At 36.2% G+C, this 10,283-nt stretch overlaps 1 long non-coding RNA gene and 1 pseudogene across 4 annotated transcripts; both read right to left on the bottom strand.

Moving 5' to 3' along the window:
• Positions 1-7,505: 7,505 nt before the first annotated feature.
• On the bottom strand, positions 7,506-8,167 carry LOC147512874 (secoisolariciresinol dehydrogenase pseudogene; annotated as a pseudogene).
• Positions 8,168-8,215: 48 nt separating this feature from the next.
• Positions 8,216-10,283, bottom strand: LOC147512873 (uncharacterized). Of its 4 annotated transcripts, none has more exons than XR_015217287.1 (4): positions 9,799-10,283; positions 9,363-9,722; positions 8,491-9,131; positions 8,216-8,433 (listed from the first exon to the last, which is right to left on the bottom strand). It is a non-coding gene; the product is annotated as an uncharacterized LOC147512873 (long non-coding RNA). The 4 variants fall into 4 exon arrangements; XR_015217289.1 differs by having other exon boundaries at positions 8,617-9,131; XR_015217286.1 differs by having other exon boundaries at positions 8,216-9,131; positions 9,799-10,280.

Below are 10,283 nucleotides of genomic sequence, written 5' to 3'. Positions count from 1 at the left end.
TAGCATCCACGGGAGCTCGTCTCGCCGACGTCGCGGGACTCTGTTTTTTTCGGGCGCCCACGAGGGATTTACGCTCGAGCCCACGAGGATCATCAGTAGCTAGTTTATTTTTCCAGTCTTGTATAATATTTATGTCAGGATATTTGATTTACGTGTTTGCATTTCCAGCTTAATAGTAGGTTATTTCCTAAAAAAATTTACCTAGATATATTAGTTATGTCTAATATTATATTATATAGGTAGGAACATATATAATAATATTAGTAATAATAATTTATATAGATATATATAAATATATATACATATATATTTTAGATGTCACACTTAACAGCAAACTTTATCGCAAACTAACGTTTTATTAAACGGTCAGAAAACGGTCATGAAAACGCACAAAAAATGGTCAGAAAACGGTCATGAAAACGCACAAAAAAGGGTCAGAAAACGGCAAAGTTATTTCTATAAATAAGTTCAACACTTCCTCCACATTCACTCATTTCATATTCTTCCCTCTACACTTCTTATCCTAAAAAATCGTTTTTAGTTCGCTCCAAATTTCAAACTTCATGGATGCACTAGAAAAGTTTGAGCAGCGGCAAATTGAATACGCTAATCAAGTCTTCATGCTTATTTGTTTCATTATAGTAATGTTGTTAATGTGGCATATAGTTCTATCTAATATTTAGGTTTGTATTTCATTTCCCGTATCATTATGTTGTGTTTCCATACCGTTATACGTTCTTACATCTTATTGTGATAGTATATCTACATTTTCCTTGTCCTTCTTCTTACGCTAAAAAAGGCACTCCTTGTCACATGCCCCATTCTTCTCATCCACACTAAATCCACTTTTGCACATATCTTTGAAGATACACGTGGTCTAACTACCCTGTGACACCTCGATCCGTATCTTTTACATTTTCGGATTGGTGCCTATTTATAACAAGGATAGACACCTCAAAAATCTAACTTCGCTTTTTCCAAAAAAAAAAATTCTTCACCAAAAATCTAACTTCGTTCTTTGCGATTTAGGACATGGCGATGGCCTGCAAGGTATCTAAAGAAAGTTCGTTCTTTCCCTAATGATGATAAAATGATAGCTCATCTAGACAATGCAAAAAAGAGGAAGTGGAGCGAAGTCTAGAAAGCTATGATAGATTGGCGTGATGCAAAGGAATGACATTTCTACAGGGACGAGGCAAGGATGGACTATCCCCCAGTTCAAGGTTGGGGCAATGTGAGTTGATGCATGTACATATTTGTTTTACGTTTTGATGTGAAATAAATAAATAACCTAACAGTGTGCTACTCTAACAGTGTGCTTCTACTTTTATGATGTATAATATATAGTGTGTTACAATAAATTTACGTGGAAGATGTCACTATATTTTTGCTCAAAGCCTCTCGGTATACACTTTTTCCTCTTAACACTTTGAGGACACATTAATCCGATTTGTTTGGGGTGGTGAGAACCTTTTGCAAAAATTAGGCATGCATAGTTGTATATAGTTTACTTAATGTCTAAATAAGCGTATTTAGTGACAAATTCTCGTTTCCCTTTCTATGATGAAAAATATTTAGAAATCTCACCCTAGCATCGAATTAGGACTTGTTCTTAGAAACTTAATTTAATCATTATGCAATAGTTTTACATCTTTTTATGAGCATTCATGCACCTGACTATCATTAAATGTACACAGTGATAAGTTTCTAGGACCCACGGTTAGACAACTTAGTTTCCATATCTGTAAGAATCTAACCAAAAGCCTCAAAATGTGTGATATATGAGTAATGACACGGAGGAGTAGTTCTTCGAAATAGAAGTTCACACGTCTACTTACTTGATCACTACCCAAATCCTAGGCAAGAATTTAGGCCTTCTTTGGATCGATATAGCCAAAAATTCACACCTGTAAAAAAATAAATAAATAAATAAATAAAAAAAAAAAAAAAAAAAAAAAACTACCGCTAATAGCTCCACTGAACCTTTCATTAATCCTTTCTACTTCACCAAAAAAAATCATTACCCATCTATTAACCACAAATAAATAAGCCTACCTAGATGATGAGTATGAGAAATAGGATGAAGTGTAGAAAAATGAAGAGAAAAACCTTGTCACAAATCAAAATGGGTTACTGTTTTAGGAGAAAAAAAAAAAAGAAAAAAAATAGAAATATGTTTCCAAAAATCAAAAGAAATATCAAGGTTAGAATTCCCCCCCCAAAAAAATCAAATCAAAAGGGAATACAAAAACTTGAAAAATCTAAGTATGGAAACCCATGTTAGAAGCAGAAAAGAAAATAAGGATTCTTTAGTATAAATATCTCGAAGACCTTATTCTCTCATACTTATCATTTTGAATTTTCCATTCCGGTTTCTTCTACACTACCTCTAATCCCCATAACACCTAATAAAAACTTCTTCAAGCTCAATTAGGAGTAGGATAGTGTGATAATAAGTAGTAGTTGTGACTTCTCGACCTTGGCTCCTCATTTGTCATTGAGTATGTGAGGGAAGCGTGTGCCCATTGACACTTGGAGATAGCAGAGCTTGAGTGGAAAAATAAAGAGAAATTGTGTTTCGACATATACTGTGAGAACCTACTTAAGAGCGCTTATCAAAGGATCGAGAAAGCGTCCACCTTGTACATTTCATTATTAGATCTTTGCATGCATGCTCATACGTAGATGTTTTGATTATTGTATGTATATTAACTTGAATTTGAAAGAATAAAATCCTTGTTTCCCTGCTAGTGAGATGTCTAGATACACGAGATTAATTAAGGAAACAAGCCTTTGTTCTTGAGTCGTTGTAGTATAAATGAAGTTTGTGAGTATCTTCTCGGAAAACTCTCACGAGGCTATAACTTCGTCCACTAGGGAATTCCTAGTGGTTCAAGGCCTTGTTGCATCGGTCAATGCAACCGCACTTTCATGAAATGAGATTTAGCTTAGGACAACACATTTTTTGACCACTTATCATTTTAATGTCTCCTCTTTTGCTTGAGGACAAGCAAAATCTTTGTTTGGAGGTGGTGTGATAAGCACCCAAAACTGTAATATTAAACCCAGAGAGACATAGCATTTTGGTCGATTATGTGTTTAATAATCATGTAATAATTATATTTTCGTACTTTTTGCGGGTTTCGCATTTAAAATGAATATAATGATAAAACATGCATCGAGAATGCGGGAATCTTGAAATATTTGAAGTTTCCACTCAACCCCGATTGAAGCCAATGAGGCGACTAGAGGCGAAGTTTCCAAAAAAGAACAAAACCGGTCGCGAGCGGGTCCACATATAAAGAAGCGACAAACTTCCGAAGCTCAAATCGATAAATCGGGTGCCGGCATTGGCTAGTGAATTGCCGAGTGACCGAGGCGACAAACTCTACGCAAAAGGCAGAAAGTTGTAAAAATGCCAAAATCGGTATTTAATTGGACATACTAAGTGGACCCACTCTGCGGGCCCAAAAGCATGACGAGTCAGCATAGGCAGGTGGTAAGTGATGGTCACAAAATTGTGCCACCTCACAATGGGAAAGACACGTACCAATTCAATGTTTGAATTGAATTGGGCTAAAAGACAAAACCAAAACATAAAAGGACAAAACAAATTATAATAAGACAAAACGTTATAAATACGAAGTTTTGATCTTAACAATTTGAAAGAAACAAAACCTTTAAATGCTGGGACTTCACGTGAAGGGTCCCCAGCCTATATATATGTGAGGGGGGTCTTCATTATTCGGCCTTCAGCATTTTATGCTCTAGCTCCGCTTAGCAGTAGTTAGTTTTAATTAAGCACTTACATTCCGTCATTTTCATTCCAGCAGCTTAAATACTGTAAGTCATTTTACCCTTAATAACAATCATTTCTTTTCTAGTTTAATTCCTGTCCTGCATTTATTTACTTAATGTCTACAGCAAGTTTTATTATTCCTTCAATGACCATGAGCTAATCCCCCCCTCAGGGGGAGGGTTATGATGCTCGTGTGAGAATCCGAATTGACTCGTTAATATTCTAGAATCGCTACTTAGGAATTCGGCATAGATTAGACATCTAGTCCCAAAATGACTGAGACTGTACAAATTTGGAGTGCTGATGCTCCAGAACAATCTTAGGCGACCAAAATGTCTGTGCGACGACTTATGTAGTGTCGACTGACTCTCCAATTTGTCCGGTGATGTGGAATCGAGCCAGGAGCTGAAATGATATTCCAGAGATGAAATATTAGTTCAACTCCTTATGCTAGTGTGATGCGGCTCAGAGATGTGGGCATGCGTTAGGGATCAATACTCGACGTCGTCTCCGAATACGAGACGAATTAGAGATGTAGTGATGTGGTAATATAAACTGTTAAAAAATGATTCTTGCTTTAGTATGATTAACTCTCTCCCTGTTTCTCTATTTTTGTTTACCTACATATAATCGCCGTAGTAATTTACATTATTTGCATTACCGTTAATTTAATTAAAACCAACTAAAAAACTTAAAATCTTACTCACCAAAAGTTGTAATTCCAGTTGTGAACCTTTTCCGAGCCCTAAGGTTTGGACGATCCCTTACTCGACCTATCCTACCAAACCCACGTGAGTAAGGTAACTTGACTAAAGCGTCGACTATCTGGACGTTGGACTTGGACTTGGGTCTTTGGACTTCGGACTTTGGACTGTGGACCTCGGACTTAAGAAAATAAGTAACTGAAAACAATAAACGTTGTATAAAGAGCGTTTTATCAATCAACGCAATAATGAGTGCATATGATGCTTTTAATTTGTTTTGATTCCAATTGGAGGTGAAAAGAGCCTTACTTACCAGGTAACAACAATGGTTTAAAACATCTTTATAGAATTGCTAATTAGGATTATATTCAAAGAACAGTGAAATATTTTGGAAAATTTGTTTATATAAATAATTAATTAACTTGCAGTTCAATTTTCTTTTACATTTTGTTTAATAAATAATACTCTGACCAAGGACACGATTATGGGCCAAAGTTTGGACTTTCATAAAATACATACATAATTAGAAGACTTTGGGCTTTTCACGTTGTTCGTACATTTTTTTTGCTAGATACGATATTCATTTTCACAATAAACCCCACATACGTTGATAAATAGTACCAGATAAATAATAGTTCGGTTAATAGGAATTTTATCGTTCCAATTCGTTGATTCTTCTTCCATCACAACTTAACGATTTAGCATGTAAGTGCAAGTTTATACGTGAACAAAAAGTTGGGCTTTTTCAAAAAATAAACAGTGAGGCCCAAACAATTTTAAAAGTTTAACAGATTAATAGACTATGGGCCAAAGTTTGGTCTTTCGTAAAATACATACATAATTAGAAGACTTTGGGTTTTTCACATTGTTCGTACATTTTTTTTTTTTTGCTAGATACGCTGTTCGTTTTCACTATCAACTCCACATACGTTGATAAATAGTAGCAAATAAATAATAGTTCGTTAATACGAATTTTATCGTTCCAATTCGTTGATTCTTCTTCCATCACAACTTAACGATTAAGTATGTTAGTGCAAGTTTATACATAAACAAAAAGTTCTTAATAAATAATACTCTAACCAAGGACACGACTATGGGCCACAGTTTGGGCATTTGTAAAATACATACATAATTAAAAGACTTTGGGCGCAAGTTTATACATGAACTAAAAATTCTTAATAAATAATACTCTGACCAAGGACACGACTATGGGCCAAAGTTTGGGCTTTCGTAAAATACATACATAATTAGAAGACTTTGAGCTTTTCAAGATATGTAGATTATCTTTCAGACCATTGATCATGAAATGGCGTATGGGAAAGACAGGCTTGAAGAAGATGATAACGCGTTCGAAAATCTGGTGGAACAACTAACAAAATATCATATTTAATCATAGAATGAATGGGCTTTCGTTTATTTCTTCACTTCTAATTCTAATCTCACCAATTATTCTTCTTCTTCTAGCTATTTATTATTCTTAATTCACATACATCATATATAAAGATTATCTTCAAATCATGTTGTAGTACAAAACACTTCCTCCTCTTGCTAAGGTTTGCCTACATCGTAATATAAAATAGAACACAAAATGTTACACAATGTAGCAACTACCACAAGCATGTTAATTTTTTTTTCTTAATAAGGTGCATTGTAACTCAAATGTGTCGTTCAAATATGTAGTTTCTTTCCTTTACTAAAGTTGAAAAAGTATGTAGTTGATTTCTTCATGCCTTCACGTCTATTTTGTGTTTTGACATTAGCACTCAAGTTGAAAAAGTGTTACGTGCATTAAAAAGAATGAAGTAATAGTCCTTAATATCGAACTCTAGTATACCACATTCGGAATTCAAATGATGAAGTCGACGTCCTCAATGTCCTCAATTACACGGTGGCTCGAGGAAGCAAAATTAGGAAATGACCCCGAGAATTCAAAAGAAGTACTCAGTCATTGTTCTTAAATCAGATCATGCAAAGAAGATTATAAAGCTGAGAACTCAATTTGCAGAAGTTTACAAGTCGATCAAGTTCATTATTCATAATAAAAGCTTATTCAATGGCTATGTCAGATATCCAATTGCCTTATTTTTGGTCTGTAAAAAAATTATTGTTTTACTACATAATTACTTGAATGCAAAAAACTAATGTAGTATATTTCCTATAATCCTTGGAGTATCTAACTTCATAATACAAATTATAATAAGTGAGATATATTTGAAATGCCGAGTTATAAATTATGATTTTCACAGAACTGGATTTACTAAGAAGAAACAAAACATCTCAAAAAAATTCATGGAGTTCATAATTGGAATTCATGTGATATCCCGTCTCAATGTGATTGTTGCTATATTATTTCCAGTGCAACGACAACGCTCCCAAACTGCAACATGCTATCATACTATCAATTTTCAAATGTTTAAAATGATTGCTTATTATTCACCACATATGTTTTGAGTCATTAAGAACAATTTATTACAACAAATGGCACACATCAATTATCAGGTTGCATTTTATTTGTTTAATTTGATGTCATATACTCATTGCCAAATTTTAGATCAACCTATTTATCGTTCTTTATATTAATAATTAAGTAAATGTTATAGATATTTATATACTCATAGATAACTCCATATTAATAAGTACATGAAAACGATCCCCCTTCGTTGAACGGGCAAAAAAACTAGTATATATAAATAAAAGCTCGCACCTTACCTCTCTCCTCACCATATCACTCTATTTTCCAAACCGTGCATTCTCATTCACTCCTATAAAAAAGGCAACTCTATATATTAGTTTGACCTCCCTAGATTTGCTACTTTCTCCTTCTTTTATTCTTTATTTATTTGGTTCTCCTAATCTCTTTTAAAACGAATCCTACTAAAATAAAAGTCCTAAAAACTACTAAACCAAATTCTTAAAATACTATACGAGGATGAAGAGATCAAAGTTTGCCAGAAGAGATCACCATCCGTTGTCTGCTATGTTCTTTCACTACTTTTGCTTCATTATATCAAGGCAAACAGGTTTATGCATATGTTCTTAAGATGGGTCTGGACGTTGATGTCCCTGTATGTAACACTCTCATTACCATGTACACAAACTGTTACTATCATTGGAAAAGCCGCGTTGGTCGAGGTGTAGCCTCCATCAAGAAGAAGGTTAGGTTAAGCCCACCAACATACCTAGACTCCTCGCTAGCAAGAAAAACAGCAGCTTGTGCTACATCCTCTGACTTTAGAACCACCCCTTTCAGATTCGCTGCTCGACAAACCAAGTCTTCCAACAGGCTTGCCTCCACCCCGAACACCGTAGTCAGCATTGGGGAGGCAATGACGAACGGAGAAATGCAATTGACTCTAATTCCATGTTGTCCTAGCTCCACACATAGGTTCTTCGTCAATCCCAGTACTGCATGCTTTGAAGCTGCATAAGCGTGTGGAACATCAAGCCCTCCCATGACGGAAGACATACTTGCAGTGAAGATTATGCTTCCCTTCTTCTCCGGAATCATGACCTTGGCAGCATGTTTTGCACCCAAGTATGCTCCATATGTATTGATATTCATTACTCTCTGGAAACTCTCATTCTTAACATCTACCAGGTCGTTTGGGACATCTCTTGGAATTCCAGCATTGCAGTACATAATGTCAAGCTTCCCATACTGCATACTTCTGAATATAAGATTGCAAAGCGTGTCGAACATGTCGAAGGCAAATGTGTGGTGTCTAAAAATCTGCTTGCAGCATGTCGAAACCGTGGGGATGTAGAGGTTGCAAAGCGTGCAGCAGATAGTGTATGGAAACTGGATCCGTCCGATTCAGCATCTCATGTGTTACTCGGCAACATCCTTGCATCGACAGGTAACTGGGGTGAGGTCGCCAGAGTAAGGAGATTAATGCGAAGCAGAGGTGTTAGGAAGGTTCCTGGCCAAAGCTGGATAGAGGTTAAGAATCGAGTCAATGTATTTTCAGTAGAAGACAGAAAACATACAAATATGGACCAGATATATTCAGTACTGGAAGGTTTATATTTGGAGATGGAAGCTAATTGTAGTCTTGAGGAAAAAGTTGCCTCAGCTAAAGCACTTCACAAATAGAACCAACAACCTGATACTACCTTATTTAAATATATCAATACCAGGATCTGCGCTGCCTATTTACATGAAGTCCGCCTATGTCTTGCTCCATTGAAAGTAGGTGGACTCTGCCAGAGAAGAGAGTTGAGAAATTAACAAAACAAGCTGTAAAGAATGTGTGGGAGACAGACAGAGATGAATGTCTCAAGGGTCCCATGGTTCCTCAGACAGTGTTTTGACTTCAGGGTTAGTAGGAGCCATCATCCCGTTCTTCGTTCTGTTTCGGATTCCTACTTTGAACAGTTATCACACTGAACCACTTATCATATGAATTAGACTGAACGGAACTCAACTTAGATTGTGTTGTCACGCTAACTCTATGATTTAATATTCCGCTTTGAACATTGAACAACAGATTCTGTAACAAGAAGGTGTTTGGCTGAATTCTCTGTTGTTTATAGGTGATACATCAGTAGTATCCATAGGCTCATCCAACCTCCTTCTTTGACTGCGTAGGGCATTGAAAGTAGTCCCATTCCACATAGAACATTAACACCTGCACCAAAAGGAAATTTAATGTAAACCTTTTGGCTAAAGCAAATACAATGGTACATTTTTAAACAACTTCCAGAGCTCATGCTTAAGACGGAATAATTAACAAGAAAACTACAGACTTTCTATGTAGTTTCCAAGCAACTAATGGAGAGATCCAACCACAATACCACAAAATTCATCTGGAGATAATTAAGGGAAAAAAGATTAACATATGGAGTATGCATGGTGTTACCATTGATGACTGCTTGAGTGTAAGAGCATTGCTGAGTTGGTGGTAGTTCGGGATAAGAGAACGCCTGACTCGACACATGCTTTGATGGTGGAAGAGACCTTTCTTCTTTGTCCAAGGTTGCAGTACTGGGGATTGTTTGTTTAGGGGAGAATCAGATTCCAATATCAGATGTCTTCTATAAGGTGATGATATTGACAAGAACGAACTGCTTATTCCCAAACTCGATCCAGCTAAGAAGCTAGCTGTGGGAGGGGTAAAGGTCGAATACATGTCGATTGATTGTGACACCATGCAAAAATATGGTGTACCCCAAGAAACTTAGCTGAGTACGGAGTGTGCACTGGGTCCTAGGTTCATTTCCTGCATGGATGTAATAGTAGGTAAAACATAGAAAGATGCATACAAAGTAACTGAAGAATGACATGGTTAGGCATACCCGTGCCAATTCCTCCACAGATATCACCCAGTTTCCCTTCTGCTCAAAATACTCAAAAGCTGTACTAGCAATCTGTTCCCACCCTTCAAGAGTCTCCAGCTGATATGGTCTGATCCTAGCCGAGCAAAACTCTTCAAAGTTCATCTTTTTATAGGTAGGGGTTCCATCTAAACATAAAAGCTTCAACATATATATAGGTATAGGATATGTAGTGACATACATCGAGTTTCTCCACTTCTTGCTTGGGGGGCTGCTCTTTGGGTCAGTGGTAGACAAATGCATTACTGATCTCCTAAAAACTACTAAACCAAAAACCAAATTCTTCAAATACGAGGATGAAGAGATCAAAGTGTAATGCGAGAACTTCTGTGAACACTACAAAGTCCAATGATGAAATTGTGGCACATATGTTATGTGAAGTCTTATGGCTGAATCCCCGATTATGACTTGGGTGGCTAATCATAAAGGATTGGAACTAGAAGGCC

The sequence above is a fragment of the Coptis chinensis genome, chromosome 3 (genome assembly GCF_015680905.1).
Source record: "Coptis chinensis isolate HL-2020 chromosome 3, ASM1568090v1, whole genome shotgun sequence".
Taxonomy (NCBI): Eukaryota; Viridiplantae; Streptophyta; class Magnoliopsida; order Ranunculales; family Ranunculaceae; genus Coptis; species Coptis chinensis.
Note: the sequence above shows the minus strand (reverse complement) of the source record. Positions and strands in the feature narration are given on the sequence as shown.